The following is a 19094-nucleotide window of genomic DNA, read 5'->3' on the forward strand; positions in this document are numbered from 1 at the left end:
AATGATGGTTCCAGGATCCACTCTGAATACCCAAATCTACAGATGCTCAAGCCCCTTATATAAAATGGCATGGTATTTGCACATAACCTGCACACATACTAAAAATCATCTCTAGATTACTTATGTAAATATTGTTACACTGCATTGTTTAGGGCATCATTACAAAAAAAATCTGTACATGTTCAGTACAGATGCTCCCATCCATTTTTGTTCCAAATATTTTGGATCTGTGTTTGGTTGAATCCAGAGATGTGAAACCCATGGACACAGAGGGTATCTGTATGTTTCCATCCCTCAACTTGAGAAGAAGGACTATGTATTATATATATTGTTTCATATTTCTAAAATTTAACCTTGTAGCTGAGTTGTTGAGGAAATGAACAAACCTTGAATTTACACACACAAACTGTGGACTTTAAATATTGGAGCACAAATTTCTTTCTTTTTTTTTTTTTTTTTTTTGAGTTGGAGTCTCACTCTGTTGACCAGACTGGAGTGCAGTAGCCACTCCCGGCCAGCGCAGCCTCGACCTGCTGGTCTCCAGCGATCCTTCTGCCTCAGCCTTCCAAGTAGCCGGAATTACAGGCATGCGCTACCACGCCCGGCTGATTTTTTTATTTATTGTAGAAGAGGTCTCGCTGCGCAGGCGGGTCTCAAAGGCGTGGAATTACAGGCTGAGCCACAGAGCCCGGCTAAATTTCTTAAATAAATGTGATGATCATACAATCTCAATAATCTGCGATAAAACATTAAGCATAGAAAGCTATTTTTATTTCTCCTTAAGTCATGTAGAAGATGATTTGATTTAAGACAAAACAAAAACTGTGCAATGAAGTAGTAAAATGATGATAAGGTTTTTAATTGGAAGACCTGGTTTTGAATTCAACAACACTGTCATTTATTAAAGGTGGGCTCTGACATTGTATCTGCAAGCGTTGGTTGCTGAAACTGTTGAATGAAAAGCATATCTCATTGTGAATTACAGGAAAGCTAAGTAAAAATTATTTTCATTGAATACAGAAGTATATCAGTGAACAAGGATGAAAAAGACCATTTTAGGGTGAAGGAGGATGGGTCCACAAATGGAAGTGTGCAGGGTAGGATCAAAGGATGGGGGAGGAGGTGGTTCTGAAGAATACTCTAGGTGATTTGAAATCAGCAAAGGGTTCAGAAACCCACTGGGGCCAGATTGCGGAAGATTCAAAATATCACACTACATACATTAGATGCCACTTTGTAGGCAACGGGACATGTTGAACTAAGAAGAAAGACACGTGACCTAATTCGTGTTTCTGTTAAACACAATTTTGGCTGGGCGTGTGACTCACTCCTGTAATCCCAGCACCTTGGGAAGCTGAAGCAGGAGGATTATTTGAGCCCAGGAGTTCGAGACCAGCCTGGGAAACATAGAGAGACCTTATCTCTACAAAAGAGAAAAAAACCCACAAAACTTAGTGGAGCATGGTGGTGTGTATCTGTAGTCCCAGCTACACAGGAGGCTGTGGCAGAAGGATTGCCTGAGATGTGATCATGCCACTGCACTCTGTCTGGGTGATAGAGTGAGATCTCAACTAAAAAACAATGAAAACAAAAACAAAAAACAACTTCCACAATTTTGGCTCCAGTATTGTCCACTTATTCATTCATTCATTCCTGTTATGTTTTAGGCCTATAACCTGATGAGCAAAATAGACCAGATCTTTGAACTCGCAGTGTTTAATGCCCAACTATGAAGCTGCAATGTCCAAATGAATCATGCGAAAGGCCTGAACTAAGACGATGGCAAAGAGAATGAAAAGAGATAAATATTACTTGTATCATCTGAAGAGGTTTTTGCATCCCTAGTGAGCCACAAATAATATGTAATGATCAATCAAGCTAAGATTTCTTTGATAAAGTATAATTTTAAATAAAGTATAATATAAAGACAAATTAGGGCTGGGTGTAGTAGTTCCCACCTGTAATCCCAGAGCTTTGGGAAGCCAAGGCCGGAGATTCCATGAAGCCAGGAGTTTGAGACCAGCCTGGGCAACATAGTGAGATTCCCTTGTATCTACAAAAAGTTTTAAAAATGAACCGGAAAAATCAACCTTCCATACAACCCTAAAATTCCTCTACTGGGAATATAACCAGAGGAACTCAAATCACTCTATGAAAAAGATACCTGCACACATGCATTTATTATAGCATTGTTCACAACAGCAAAAACAGCAGAACCAATTGTGCTGCCCATTGAAAGAGAACAAGATTAAAAAACGTGGTACATATACACGATGGAATATTACACAGCCATAAGGAAGGACAAAATTATGAACTTCACAACAACTTGGATAGACTTGGAGTCTATAATTCTGAATGATCTATCACAGAAACAAAGAACTGAGTAACACATGTTCTCACCTTGAACAATTATCATAATACTGTAAGAAAAGGATTGTCATTAGTGGGAAATTACAGGGGGGCGAGATTGGCAGTAGCGGGATGCTGCCAGGGTGGGGGGGCACACCACATCACCAAGGATTCCTGCATAATGAACCTTTGTATACTTAATCCTGAATTGTACCCCACATCTTTAAAATTAAAAAAAAAAAAAGTTGGACAGCAAAATTTTTTAAAAATGAGCTGGGCTTGGTGGCATGTGTCAGAAGTCCCAGCTACTTGGGAGGTGGGAGGATCTCTTGAGCCAGGAACTTGAGACTGCAGTGAGCTATAATTGTGCAACTGAACTCCAGTCTGGCAACAGAGTGAGATCTCATCTCTTAAAAACAAAAAATATTTCATGGTGGAATTGTACTTTTTCTTGACTGTAGTAGTGGTTACAGAAATCTCAGACATGATAAAATTACGGAGAGCTACACACACATACACAGATGAATGTAAGTAAGATTAGTAAAATCTGAAAGGTCTATGAATGGCATCAATGTCAGTAACCTGGTTGTAATATTACACAAAAGTTGCAAGATATTAACACTGAAGGCAACCAGGCACACATAGGCATTCTCTGTATTATTTCATACGACTCACAGTGAGTCTACCATTATCTCACAATAAAAAGGCTGTTTTTTTAAATTAACATTTTCCTTGAGGGCATAGATTCTATGCTGTTTGATTTTGTAACCCAAACACTTTATATTATGCTGAGTTCATGTGAGCTACTTAATAAATTTGTCACTTAACAGACATTCATTGAATGAATAAATGAATTAATTGCAAAGAATTATATCAATTGAAGACATATTTTTTTTACAAATGTTAGAAACCTGAATTTCTATGTCTGACAAATCTATTTATACCATTACATTCAATATCAAGACTTTGACTCTAGATACTAAGAAGTCAAGGTCATGAAGACACTAGCATAGGTGGATAGATGATTCTCTCTTTTGCCACTTCTCACAGAGTATGAGGAATTCTAAAAATAATGTTCTTAAGAAATATTGACATGATTTCATATGTCGAGAAGATATCTGGAAAGTTTTTTTTTTTTCTTTCTTTTTTCTGTTATGGTGGGAAAAAAATTACAGTCCTACAATGATTCTCAAGATAACCTTGTAAGATGAGTTTTATCTCCATTTTACAGATGAAGAAAGGGGACTCTCTTAGCATCAGACTTGAACTTGAATTTTCTATGTCTAAATCCTTTACTCTGAACTATAAAATGCTATGTCACAAAGATTTAATAACAACATTTTATAACCAACTTAATATCAATTAGTCATACCTATCACTACTAATCTTTTAATCTTCTAAATAGTTTATTTTTCATTGCTTTAATTTTCTTAAACAACTGTATACTCAGTAAGTGCCATGACATACTTGTCATGACTATTTGAACCCAGAGTAACAAAAATGTGACCAAAATAAAACAAAACAAAAAAAGTAACTTAGTCCTTCATTTTTTTTTGAGTTGGAGTCTCACTCTGTCACCCAGACTGGAGTGCAATGGCTGCTCCCGGCCACCACAGCCTCGACCTGCTGGGCTCCGGCGATCCTTCCGCCTCAGCCTTCCAAGTAGCTGGAACTACAGGCGCGCACTACCACGCCCGGCTGATTTTTTTTTTTTATTTATTGTAGACATGAGGTCTTGTCAAGTTGCCCAAGCGGGTCTTGAACCCGCGGGCTCAGGCAATCCACTCACCTCAGCCTCCCAAAGTGCTGGGATTACAGGCTGAGCCACTGAGCCTGGCCAACTTAGTCCTTCTTAAATGCTCAAGAACAAAGAATAATAGTGTTGAAAAGTCACAATTACCTAGTACCTTAGAAAATACTAGAATTATTTAAAACATAGAAAGAAGACTAAAACATGATTACTACTTAACTGGTACAAGATTAAAACTTTCTAATAAGGAGAAACTGACTTATTTCACAGCATGGAAAACTGAAGATAGATATTAGGTAGAACTTCCAGGCCAATTAATTAATTATATCAATATGTATAATTAATATACACTAATTAACTTGCTGTGCTTCAGAAATATGATAATAAAATATCTATCATATCTAATACACAGGAATGTTGAGACTCAAAAGAGAAAATGGATATGAAAATCTTTTGAGAGCCTAAAGCATTAGGCAAAGTTGAAAGTATTACTATAAACTTGTAGGCCAAAATATCATTTTTAATCTTTGGAATAATCAAATCTCAAGGTAAGTCTGCATCTATTTTTGAAATGTAAATTCACACTTACCTGGATACTCACAAAAAAATTTTTCACCTTTTGAGATTCATGATGATTTGTGTTTGTTTATACTTTGATAATACAGTCTGAGTTTTACTAACTTTTTCACCAATATTAGCATATGACACATATGACACCAATATTAGCATATGACAACATATGACACAATTATTTCACTAACTTACCTGAGATTATGAGGTTATGCTATTTGTTTATAGAGCAGCTTTAAATCAGTCAATTCTCAAATCTCTGTGAGAACTTTCTATGTGTAAGGCATGGTGCTGGCTGTGAATAATGAGGTCTTTTTCCAAAGGAAAATGTGAATTTCAGGGAAGGTCAAAATAGTCATGCTAAGAATTAAGGGTATGTGTGGAAGTTATGCAAGAAACTAATGAGGTTAGAGCCCTCCATCAGATTCCATGTAGATAACAATTACTTTAACACAGGTCTGGTGGGGGAAAAATGTAAAGACAACTTCCAAAACTGTTTAACTGCATTCAGCCATCTCAGCCACTAGCCACAAGGAAAACAAGACAAGATCATGTGGATGAAAAACATCTATGATGACTTCTGGGGGGAAAAATAGCCTTTGGGAGTAAAGGAATAGTCTTCAAATGTGAGCACTGGAGAACTTCTCTATGCAGTTACTTTATCAATACACAGTATTAATTACAATAGTTTTCAGACTCAGTAGCTGCTGGGTCACACCTAAGTCCCTGCTGTCCCTGTTTGCCCCTAAGGTGAGACTCTTCTATGACAATTAATCTGACCATTTTCCAGAAGGAAAATAGACAGGGCAGGGATAATTCTTGCTCTTATCCAAAGCCCAGAGAGGATTATTGAGGAAAAACAGGGAAAGGAAAAATTAGTGTAGCCCATCTCATGCAACAATTGGCCAATGATACATAGTAGCTAACTATGCATAAGATTGCAAGTCTCTCCTAGAGCACACATGTCCCCATGAAAACTCCAGCTCATAACTAAGCCTCTTTTTTTGTTGCTACGGAAAAAACCACAAAACCAACAGTAAGTGATTGTCAGTGCAGAGGCATGAACTATACAGATAAACAGCAATAACAACTATGGTTGACAGTGAGAAACGAAGTTTGGGGGGAATCAAAGGAAGAAATGAAAAATGAGGTAAGGAGTTTGGTTTCAGAAACCTCTTCAGAGGTGGAGTAGGCAAGGCTCACTTCTGTCATTCCAGGATTTTGGGATACCAAGACAGAAGTATCCTCTTAAGTGAGTTCAAGACCAGCCTAGGCAACATAACAATACCCCTGTCTCTAAAAAATATATATATATTTTTGGGTTGGAGTCTCACTTTGTCACCCAGACTGGAGTGCAGTGGCCCCTCCCGGCCACCACAGCCTCGACCTGCTGGTCTCTGGCGATCCTTCTGCCTCAGCCTTCCACAGGCAGGCGCTACCACGCCCGGCTGATTTTTTTGATTTATTGTAGAGATGAGGTCTCGCCAAGTTGCACAGGTGGGTCTCGAACCAGCGGGCTCAGGCAATCCACTCACCTTGGCCTCCCAAAGCACAGGATTACAGGCTGAGCCACCCAAGTCCGGCAAAAAAATTTTTTTTAAAAGAGAAATGGAGTAATGCCTTTCTCCAATGCCTAAGGAAACACAGATTCTGCGACTCAGGGAACTGAGGCTTAGGAGAAACAAATCTCTTGAGAAATGGTCACTTTTGTTCTAGGCTACTTCCCATGTACATGTTTCTTCTCCCCACTCTCCAAAATTCAGCTGACAGATTAGCAGGCTTAGATAATAATGCTGACTGATGTTGAGAACTTCATTGATTCATCTACCTTTCTATCCACGGAACCTCATAAGGCTGGGGACTAATGCTGAGGTCATCACAAGCACGTAAATAAGGTCATCCGCTTATTTACCTGCATTGCTGTCTCAAATACAGTGTCAAATTTAAGCTACAGATCTACTAAAATAGCTGCCATAAGAAAACAAATAATGATAGTCTGATGATGGTGTGTGATTGGTTGACTGTGCTGAGAACAGGGGGTTGTTACCCTGGTAGTTTTATTAAATACGAAAGCCAAAGATTTATGTTATGGGTGATAAGGGCAAGAATGCTGTAAAAGTGAGAAAATATGGCAACAGTATGCAGTACATCACCAATGGGATAATTATTTATCTAAAAAGTTGGCATTCTTAGACTTCCAACAAGCAGTGTATGAAATTCATATATTCAAAGGAGACATCATAATAACCTGCCGGCTGGTGGTGATGGATATGTTTTTAATCCAAATGACCACAATCTTCAGTCTGCCTGTCATGGAGGGCCAGGAAAAAATGGAATTTTCCTTTCATAACTCTTGATATTGAAAGAGGAAAAACCTGGAAGAATGATAAGTGGCTCATTCCAATGGACAAATGGACATGGAGCTGAGAGAATGAGTGTGAATAAAAGTCATTGTTCCTTAACTAATGCCATTTTCACTTGTTACACTGAAAAAAAGATGAAGCCAGGGATGATTTCTGCCCCCTTCCTGTCTCTAAAGCACGAGTTCAAACGGCAACAATATCTGCGAACTCTTCAACACCGTATGAGTTAATTTACACATTACCTCTTGCTGAAAGAGTCAGGGAGAGGCTGGTATAATATTTGTCTATTAACTAAAACTTATTGTACAAACACGGCAAGAAGAGTGACGCTATAGTGCTTTATTGACTAGAAAGCCTCGCTTGTGGATTTCCTCCTTTGAGGTTTAAAGGAATTCCTATTTCTCATTTACAGTCTATCAGAAAAGGTAGATGACCTGTATTTTTTAATTTATATAAATCCACTCAGTCAATCAGCCTGGGCTGAAATTTAATGGATGTATCAGTCATTGTGGGTCCAGGGAGAAAGAACGAAGCATCAACATCTACCACCTCATCTTTGCTACTTCCATTATACTCCCTCCTTTCTTTCTTTTTTTTTTTTTCCTTTAACCTCAGTAGCTCAGATGCCTCACTTGACTATTAAGCTGGAAGTCTTGTGAAACAGTTGTCTTTAAAGGGAGATATCTGAGTAAAAATAAACTGATGGAAATACAGGAAGGCTGTGGCTATTTCAGTTTCTAAAAATCTTCACTTTCCCATCTGTGTTATGGAAATTTTATTACACACTCAGCAAATTTACAGTAACAAGATGTTCCCCTGACAAATTAATCACTTTCCTAGCATTTTATCAGATGAATAAAATATCACCACAGGAGGGTAAAATCAGCACAATCAGTTGGTTTAACCCTTCCTTCAAGAAACTCACCTGAAACTGATTAAACACCATCTCCCAGACACACACACACACACACACACACACACACACACACACACACACGCACACGCACACGCACACGCAAACGCACACGCACACGCACAGGCATATATGCTCATACTCTTAAAAATACAAGCTGGCCTCTCACACTGCTGTTAACAAGACTTTTAGGGACTCCCAACATCTGAGCCAGATAGTATTGTTTACTGGATTAACATAAAAGACAGGTATTTTTATGCATTTCAAAAGCTTAGAGAAACTGAAGATAACAGAACTTCTTCAACATTTAACCTCAGGGTAATCTGCTAGAATCTATGCTTTCTCCTTTGGTACTGTTCATAGATGATTCACAGTTTTACGTCTATATTTTCCTTAATAATAATAATTAAATATTATATTTTTATAGTCCTATTCTTACCCTAACATTCTAGGCAGGGAAGAAGTCAGCAAGTTGGTAGGTTTCTGCCTTTACCCTGCTTTCCCCTTTGCTAATTTCAGAAAGTGAATCCAGCAATTATTAGTAGAGACTGATAAGGAGTCACACGTGCAGGAGAAATAGGTTCAATTCAAGCTTCCCTGACTAATCCTTATTATGACTCATTTCGACTTCAAAATTTGTCGGTTGAGGTAAGAAGCTAATTTGGCTTTGAGAAGTGAAATCTCAGTTTTGTACTTTACTTCTACTACTAACAACGCCATTATTAAAAGCAAAGTTGGGAGGGGGCATGAAATATTTATTGAGTGCCCACTCTTGCCAAGCATTATTTGGTAGCTATTTTATGAGATCACTAGACTTAACACATTTTAAACAGCAGCATAAATTTCTCTGACTTTCCAACTCATAGTTTGTACTATACTATCTTGCTTCCCAAAATAAAGTACATTATTTTTAAAACCTGCATCCAATATGACCCTCACTCTATGACCCTGAGATGAACAGTCTGACATTTTGTGAGCTCTTGATTGGAAATGGTACAGAAAGGCCCTGATAGAGTTCTCTTAACTGCTTCACCTCTTTATGCACAAATGCTGCTCCTTCTGTTAGCTTTTAGCAGAACTGTCTCCTCCCTTACCATGGGTTCTCTCCTACCAAATACGATTAGGTTTTAATCTATAGGTTTAAGGAAATCTAATATCATGCCTGTACCAGTTGTGACATCCCAAAACAAAAGATGACCAGTTCATGCTGTCTTTACTACTTAAGTAAATACTATTTTGTTTATTAGCCTTGCTTTGGGGAAAACCCCAAATGGTCACCTTACCTCTCCACTTAGGAAGTCATAAAAATTCCCATGATTTATTACTGCATTCTTCTTCTTTGCTATGAATGGGATAATGAAGTTCTTTATGAGAGGCTATTAAGAAGCAACAAGGATGCTACTATTTGCTACATCTCCCATATAATTAATAACACCATAACTGCTATTAGAGAGCAGTATTTAAAGTAGCTAGCCTACCATAAATATAGCTGATTTGATGAAACTGTCAATGGCAAATTTCAAGAAGAACCATTTAAAAGAGACTTACTTTTGAAATATATAATGTATTACACAAAGATTTTTATTAAAATTCATTTTGTTTATTTTGTTTTTAATGAAACAATTAGACTTACCAATTTACCACATAATTATAAAGTCAGCATTCTTAAAGAAAGTAGTAACACAATTAATTTCCTTCTGGGTATCTCCTTGACAAATTACAAAATATCCCGTTTAAAATTCTGACAAATATTTGGGCACACAGCTTTCTTTAAAAACTGATACTCATGTCTTTCAATAAAAATATTGATCAAATAAAAATAAAATTTACATCCAGATTATAGATTCTCTAGTCTTATGAGAGAGGGAGAAGGAAGAAATCTGTAAAATGCTAAAAAGAGATGTTCACAAGTACAATGTGCTGATTCATGTTCATTTGCTAAGTTTCCATTGCCATCTTATGGAAATAAACCTACTCCAGACTTCCCCTATAGAAACAAATGTGACCTTAGGATAATGCAAGTTATTACATATTCTAGGCAAAGTTCACAGAAACACATGATTTGATGCAATCAAATGCATGTGAATTATTCTGGTCCTATTCAGATTCAATCAGAGAAGTTCTAATACCATAATATAGCAGAATAAAAAGGAGGCTAGGTGTGGTGTTTCACCCCTGTAATCTCAGCACTTTGGGAGGCCGAGGTGAAAGAATCATTTGAGACCAGGAGTTAGAGATCAGCCTGGGTAACACAGCAAGCCCCTGTCTCTATTTATATAATTTAAAAATAAAAAGAATACTAAAGGAGAAAAAACAGTGCTCAGGAAGTCTCCTGTCAGTATTTCTTAAATAAAAAAACTTTAGAAAATGAGCACAGCATTCATGGTGAATACAAAGCAATTAAGGTAATAAATAAAAAGCTTAAATGTTCTTATACAGATAACAGTTTAAAATTTTCTAGCCTGGCAAGGTGGCTCACGCCTGTATTCCAGCACTTTCGGAGCCGGAGACAAGAGGACTATCTGTGTCCACGGGTTTGAGACCAGCCTAGGCAACTTGGAAAGACCTGTCTCTAACGATAAATCAAAAAATTAGCCAGGTATGTTTGTGCATGCCTGTAGTTCTAGCTACTTGGAAGGCTGAGGCAGAAGGATCGTCTGACCTTAGCAGGTTGAGGCTGAAGTACCCATGAATGTGCCACTGCACTTCAGTCAGAGACTCCCAACTCAAAAAAAAAAAAAAAAAAAAAAAAATTCCAACACACTTCATTACTTTGGACATCTAAGGAACCTCGAAATACTTACAAATGTTTCCTGAAGTTATCAATTAAACATTGAGTCAATTCCCGTTCTTGTAGTTAAACCACGACCACTAATATGTACAGGTTACTTTTAATTAGGTTATGTCTCTGTCAACCTTGTCCTTTTTTGCCTAACTAGAGTAGCAAACAGTATCAAGTAACTCTATGAGAAACTGACTGCTTTCCAGGAAAAGATAACTTAAGAAGAATAAGTAAAGGTCCTTGCTACAAATTTTGTATAAATGTAGTTTTGTGGTTTTTTTTTTTTTTTTTTTGCTTTTTTTTAAGTACAAAGAAACAGACAATAGTTTTGTTTTCTTTTGTTTAAACAGCATGTTTTCAAAGCTGGGTGGGACAGTTGTGTTGGGACGGGGATTGTTGTTTATAGGGAGCCGAGAAGAGAGAGTTGGGTGTCAAAGGAGAAAGTGTGGGGCCAAACAAGAGACTGGAAGCAAGAAATGCTCAGTCATGTCTAACTCACCTGAATTTTATTGAATGCCTTTTGATATTAGCATTTCTTGGCTGAAAACAAATATTTTATTTGGTTCTGGAAAATGGCTTCAAATGCAGATAAAAAGGAAGCATCTCAAAGACTTTTTTGGAAGAAACTGGGTATAAATAAATTTTCCTAAAATAGAAATTATTTTATTTGAAAAAAAATGAAAAGGGTTACCTTTTGAATTAGCAGTGTGATTCATTTTCATGCATGTTCTCTTCATATAGATGTTGCTTATTTAAATGAAGGCTAGCACTTTCCTAGCTCAAAAAAGCAGATCTACTAAATTTACTTCGCAACTGAATTAAGTTAAGTAGGATAGAGTAAATTAACCCTAAAAATCTAGTCTATTCTAAAGTACAAAACATCACACGCCCTTCTGTGCATATAGAAGCAGAGGAAAGAAACACATGCTCTTTTTCATGGCCCTGTCATAGGATTGTCAGTTAAAAAATAAACATTCTAGATATAATATATAACATTATCCACATATATGTATTCATCTACAATGTAAAACAAAAGATTTTAAAAATTATAATTTAAATGAAGCTCCTACCTACACTCCAAAATGTTATTATCCTCTAAATGAATCTAAAGAAAGAAAATAGTTTGCTTAAAGTCTAGATGCTACCAATTCCATTCATAGTTCTAAACCTTCATTTACAATTTATAATCATTTGTATACAAATTAGCTCTTTCCTAGACTTCAAAGAAAATTATAGCCTTGTAAACCTATCCTGTTAAATTCAAAATGATACCAATAATTCTATAAGAAAATTTTGTTTAAACATGCCTTATTTCAACAGTTTATTTCAGTATAAATGACTTATTTGACCCCAGTTTACAATTTCTTTAAATATTTCTTTTTTTTGTATTAATCAAGTAATTCTTAGGACTTTTGTACCTGTCCATGTGGTTTATCTAGACACAAAACACACAGTTATACAGAGATTGCTATGTTTGAAGACTTTCAAGTAATAGTATATATTAATGTGCATATTGACTCAAGAGCAATGCTTTGTACAGAGTAGCTAACTGAAATATTTTGACTGGCCACATATACAAATAAAATTAACATAGAAATGATTTTCTCATTTTTTATACCTAGTAGAAAAAAAGGATAAAATCTATATAAATTATAATTCACTAAAAAGTGAAATGTGTTATTCCCTTTAAAAAAGAAACTGTTTCTGAAAAGACACACAGTTGTTTTATTTCTGCTAAATAAGCACCTAAGAATATTACATCTCATCAGTTACACTTAGGTTGAAAGTCCCAAAGATTCCCTACCTGAAACTGGCCATATTTTAAGTGCAAAATAGGCTGAGCATTATCTAAATCTAGATAAAACTCATTGGTTTGTAATCTGCACAATGATCTATACATCTAAATCTATATGTAAATCGAACGCTTTCATGCTTTAAAACATTCCAAAGCACCCAGGACTAAGGGAGTATCAAGTTCTTTTAGATTGTTACTCTTCTTCTTTCCTCCTATTTATTTATACTAGCTACCTAAATAATTCACACTGCCTGCTTTTCAGCCCGAATGTTCCTCAGAAGAGGTCTACAATGAGCTATTGCAGTCACCAGATGGACTCACGAATGCAGCAGGTGGGGCAGATGGCAAGGCGCCCTGTCTGATGCTGCCTGCCTGGGCATGGGCTGCCTTTTCCTTCCAGGTACATTATCATCATCCTAACACTGAGCGTTGTGTAGTTTGGGGGTGGGGTGGAAGTGGGGCACTGGCAAATCCTTTACATGCAACACGAGAGAAATCACAAATTACCAGCTGCCCTCATCCTCCTTGCCCTCCCACCCCCAGTAACCCCCAATGTTTTATGTTGTTGCTTTGTTAGTGAGTTTATCACGGAGAGGGTTTTGGAAGGTATTCTGGCACTATGCATAAAGAAGGATGATTCAATTTTAAGCATTCCACCTCAGTTCTTACAATTGAAGAAAATTCAAGAGGAATGACGTGGGAAAAGTCAGGAAGACTATGAAGGAAAAAAGCATCTTCACAAATATTTCGCAAAAAAACACAAACGAAGCAAAAGCAAAAACAGGTGAGATGACTCAGCTCATGTCTGCAGTGCTTACGTAAAGGTAAGCTGTCCTTTGCATATATGGAGTGGAGGAGACAAAAACCATATGTTTACAGCCTTTGGGTGTTGCAAAAAATATTGGCTATGCCCAAGCTGAGACAGTTCCTCATCTCATATTTCTAGTGTCATTTCTAAAAGCGTGGCATTTCCCTTCCAAAGTTTGTAATCCTATAGTACTAGAACACCAAAAAATTGCATCGCACATCACTTGCAATTGGAAACTTGCAACATCATGATGCCAAGCTATCATGAGACGGGCACTCAGTAACATGTAGTATAAATTTTAATTGAGCATAAACACTTGACAAAAACTCTCCCGAGATATTTCTGGCATATTCCGACTGGCAATGGTACCATGATACCATGATTTTAATTCTTCTATAAACCTAACTGATGCCAATATAAATCTTATTGCCTAACTTCACTAATCACCTAATTATAAACATCTAAAAATGTGAAAGACAATAATTTTAATGACCTGAAGCAAACCAATCTGTATCTTCAAATAAACAAATAACACACTTAAATAAAATGCATCCACGGAAGAGATGCTACAAACAGAACTGCTTTGAATTCAATCTTTGAGTCCTCAGGCAAATTGAAATTCTAGGCTTTTGGTAACTCTACCGGGCAGTTTTGCAGGAATGTTGAACAAAGACAATAGCTATGAGATTATCGCAAGATTAAGGGCAAGGTTTTCTTATAAAAACTACCTTTTAGTAGTCATTTACTTTGATTAGGATTCGTTTACTAATTCAAACCTTTCCCTCAAAGTCAAACAACATAAACCTTCTAGAGTTCAAATAAATCCTCCTTGCTTTCCCTACAACCTGGTAAACATATTCTCTTTCATGACCTTTTAAAGCATTTTCCCCTTTCATTACTAGTGTAAAAAAAACCAAGTAATTTCGAGTACTTTAAGAGTTACTGGCAACTTTAGTAATCAAAGGCTTCACAAAGAAGGAAAATCCGGCTCACTTTTTAGCTGAAGGAGGACAGGCAAGACTAGACTTGACTGTTCCAAGATTCCAATCACGGCATTGCGATACTCAGGGTCTAAAAGTACAATTCCTAATTGTGCTCATGATGCTAATTTCAAATCAGTTCTAAAAAGCCAAAACCAGAAAGTCAGAATGGAAGCTTCAATATGCCGAAATTTCATGTAAAACTACCGTTACCTAAATTCCTGAATGTATTTTCTGAAGACTGACCCTCATTTAAATTGGAGACTTAGGTATGAAAAGTCCCATTTGTCAATGTTTTGTATGCACTCATTTGTTCTTACCATTTATTTTAGGATATTAGTACGACAATGCCTGTACATAGTCAAATATTTTGAATGAATGATGGAGAAAATGCAGTTTAATGCACTAAATTGATAACTCTAATGATTTTTAAAAATTGCAAAGGAATGCATGTAATCCTTTTTGATGCAATGTGAGAAGTTACTATAAGGATCAATTTGACACCAGAGAGTTGGTTATAAAGAAGACATTTCGAAATCAATTTTAAACTGATATCTTCTAAGTCTGATTTCATTAACTACCATTAAGCTATTTACCCACAACCTAATTACAGTACAAAACAGAGAACACTTAAAAATACTAAACAGAAAAGAATAGAAATTTCTTAGGGAAAAATATACAAGAAGGCACTAGTATTAAAATAACTTTTTTAGATAGTCACTGTTGAACTAAAACATAATTTTTAGAACTTATATAGTTCATGACTTTACTCTTGGTATATTCAAGTGTGTTAAAACTTGTCACAATAAAACTGGCAGACACTATTTTTCTGAAATAAAATTAGTAGCAAAGTCACAGAAAAAATAGCCATTTTAAAAATAAAAATCTGCAAGTATGGGCAAACGGTGAAAAAATAAGTATGTAATTACAATTCAAGTCTTGAATATAAAGATAATAAAGGTAATGTATATTACCAAGATGCTGCTGAAGAGAATTATAAACACAATTTTAATAGTGTTCTTTTAGTAAAGAAGTATATATAATATTCTCAAACAGATCCATCTTATATAAATGTCTACATTTAAACATATTTTTGGAGTATTAGAAATCAGAGAATTATAAACACAATTTTAATAGTGTTCTTTTAGTAAAGAAGTATATATAATATTCTCAAACAGATCCATCTTATATAAATGTCTACATTTAAACATATTTTTGGAGTATTAGAAATCATAAACATGCCAAAAAAACTACATTTGCCTGTGTTCAAAAAAGAACTACTGTGTGTGTGTACAGATATATATATAATATATAAATGCAATTTCTCTAATTATATTATTTCCTTATTTCAGTCTCTGCCTGGATGTGACTAAGTCTCAACATTTTAAAATATATGTCAGTCTAAACTAATAAAGAAAACATATATCCAAATGTTAATCTAATATACAATATATACTAGAATTAGTTTAATTTAAAAAGAGAAGCATACTTTTAAATGGCAACTATCTCTTTCCCAAACAAAATATCAACAAAGTTACTCAAATGCCATAAATTCCCATTTTTAACTTTTTTTTTTTTTTTTTTTTTTTTTTTTGCTGGCTTTCTTGTTCCTATATAGGTATTGCTGATTAAGAAAAAAATGGGGGGGAGGGGCAGGGAATGTATAATCTGTAATGAAATTAATTATTTTACTTTGTGGTTTACCTATCTTGGTGAAAATATATATTAAGTCACATAATTAAGCACAAATAATATCTTAGACTAAACCAAGTAATAATAATTTTTAGAATGGGAAATACAACACACCAAATGACTATCAACTTTTAATTTGTAAGTAAGGACACTATCTTTGCAATATTAATGTGCAATCCTGGCTCAAGATTTACCCAATTTTTGTTGTTGTTATTTTCCCTTCTGAAAGTCTTAGAAGACTTTTCTACATAAGTGTTGAGTTTATAGTTTAAAAGAGAGAGAGAATGCGTACATGGCCTTCTCTGGATCTAAACAGAGCCATTTATATAGCCCATTGAACACTGTTTAGTAAACAAGGAGGGTACAAGTCCAGAGTGGCTTCTATCTTCCAGTCCTGCATCTTTCAGAAAACAAGGCAGGGGTTCTGTTTTTAGTACACACTTTGGTTCAGTGTTAATCCTGTTTTATGTTGTTCACACCTGCTGCTGACTAGCAGCCTGCTGATGGGCTGGGGCTCATGCTGCTCCGAGAAATCCCACTAACTGAGAAGCCGGACAAAAGCTACTGTACAGAGCTGGAAACAAAGCGTGCTCAGGGTCCAAAACACAAGCGAAGTGGCCCCCACAAGATCTTTCCTCTCATTTGCAAATAAGGCTCTGATGTCCCAAGTTTGCCAACCCACCAAAAATGCAACCAATAGCTTTTTTATTTTTTTTCTGAAAGGAGGAAGAATCCCATTGGGTTACTTATATTCCTGAGCTTTTTATGTCTTTTGGTAAATTGATGCAAATACAGTAAAAAAAATGCTATTTTAATCAAGTGTACATGCGAATTACCACTTTGAATCCTTACCAAAAGAATCTATACATAAAACAAACGTAATTATTAACTTAAAATCCTTCACGGTTGACCTCTCTAATCATAGAACGTTGCATTCAAAATGAGCAGAGAATAAATACATTCTGCCATCAGTGGCCACAGTGTGGCCAGGACAGTGACTGTGTATGCTGACTACTCTCCTCCCACACCCGCCCCCTGCACTGCATGCACCTAATAGCAAACATCAAAAGGAATGATTTCTTTTTTGATCTTAGTACCAGCAATAAATCAAATTCAGCGCACAGACAGGGGGGAAATGCACTACTAAGGGAAAACTCCAAGACTGACAGTGGGACCAGGCAGAGGCACTCGCTCAATCAAGTTTCAGTAAACGATGCCCACCCTCCTTCTCTCCCAAACAAGATGTAAGCTGTCGTGCGCTTACCCAGAGCAAAAAAACTTACCGAGTCCTGATGTGACCCTAAGTCAAGATGCACTTTGTGCTGACATTTCCGGTGGTGGCATCAGAGCCCCTCCCTCCACCTACAAACAGAGCCAATTTCCTTCCTCACTGGGAGCCAGGCTCTGCCCGCAGGTGGGCACAAAATACTTCTATTGACCAGCAGAGGACAGCTCAAACATGAGCCGCACATCTGGGGGGTCAAACGGTGGCTCTGGGACCATTTGGTGACATCTCCTGAAGCACATTTCCTGACTGCAATAGTCAATAAAGCATCCCAGGTTCCACTGCTAACTCGGGGAGTTCTGCAGCTGCCTCCTGCACAGTGGTGCACAGATTTAACAGAGCACAGTTTTAATACTCCTCTGGGGGAAGCACAAAGCGCTAACTAGCATATTAAGGTTCTCTTAACGAATCAAGGTGAGGATGAAATACTTGAGGTGTATGCATCTTTTTTCCCCAATTCATTTTCAAACTATGTATCCTTAGCAGTATGTTCTTTTTGGGGAGTCAGTAGCGTTTCCTCTTCTGATGAAGCTACTCTCATGTTTGTGGCATGGTCTTCCTCAGCAGGTGAAAAAATGACACGGATTCTCAGAAACAGCTCAGCAACCACAGGAGATATATGAGACAAATGCATACTTTTCAGTGTGCACCACACTTTATATTTGGCAACTCTTTAATGGTGTTAAAGACAAAAAGTAGTTACTAAAAATAATATTATACCCATCATAATTGTAGATAAAAAATTCTTGCATCCCTCATATCTAATTGATTATGGAATATGAACAATATAGAAATAAATCCAATCATTGTATTGAATCTTATTAAATGACTGATATTTGACCAATTTTTGACCTGCAAAATGGCAATTTCCTATGGTTCAGCTTAATATGATTAGAATTCTAGTACCTAACTTTCATTCAAAAAAGCCTGATGTTTTGTCAGGGAATTTTATTATTTCAAACTTGACTTTCCTATTGATATTCTCTGAGAAAGCAATGTCTAGTTTATTTTTTCAAATTAATGTCAAAATGAGAGAACTTATCTAAGTATATTTTAAGACTTGAACCTATTAAGGTCTTGAGTCCACAAGTCCCAGTAGTCAAAAGTTCATTTGAAATCAAGTGTTTTGCATGTTAGAACATTTGGATATTCAATGACGTGTTTACAATAAGGCTCACCTTTTTGAGAAGCCACTTAGCAATGCCATATAATGTAAGAGGAAATGCTTCATTCTAAGTACTAAGACTGTACAATGATGGAATATGATAGAAAATCTTAGCCTTGACTAAAGGACTTGAGACATGAATGCTTTTTTTCCCCAGCGACTTTGTGAGTTTACTCAGGACAAAAAGATTCCAGCGTATCAGCCGTTGTAGCAGCTTTCAGATCAAATGATATTTAGTGTTTTGCATGTAGTATTGGCTACATGATGAATACCCTCAGATAAGAAGGGAAAAAATGTAAGAAGTTGTGTGCTTGATCAAGGTGTTCTACCTGCCGCTGTCTCCCAGAGCTGCTCCTAAGCTTGCCCACCTCTGAAGAAAGTTAAGACCACCTTATTTTGATTATAGTGCTTTCCTCAGGCAGGAATTTTTATTTCAGTTTGAATCTTAAACCATTACATTTCCAGTGATGCATTTTTATGTTTACAATTGACATCTTCATGAAAGAATGAAACCTTTGAGCAACAGCTCAAAAGCATGAAGGTTGCCTGCAGTAAGTACTTAAATTATTTTACACCCAAATGGAGCCCAGTTGTTTTTAGTTAAAATTTAATAAACCTTAAACCGATGACCTTTCTTCTACC

At 36.4% G+C, this 19094-nt stretch overlaps 1 protein-coding gene across 8 annotated transcripts in view; it reads right to left on the reverse strand.

Annotated features, from left to right (window-relative positions):
* The window catches only part of ESRRG (estrogen related receptor gamma), a 442062-nt gene that overhangs the window by 198491 nt on the left and 224477 nt on the right, over positions 1-19094 (reverse strand). The window contains exon 2 of one of the 8 annotated variants that reach the window (XM_021717730.1): positions 14324-14451. The exons of the other annotated variants lie outside the window; for them this stretch is intronic. The gene's annotated coding sequence lies outside the window, so the exon portion shown is untranslated. The remainder of the gene's footprint in view (positions 1-14323; positions 14452-19094) is intronic. 8 annotated transcript variants of the gene reach the window in all.

This window comes from Carlito syrichta, unplaced genomic scaffold (assembly GCF_000164805.1).
Source record: "Carlito syrichta isolate Samal-C Ts95f unplaced genomic scaffold, Tarsius_syrichta-2.0.1 Scaffold310619, whole genome shotgun sequence".
Taxonomy (NCBI): domain Eukaryota; kingdom Metazoa; phylum Chordata; class Mammalia; order Primates; family Tarsiidae; genus Carlito; species Carlito syrichta.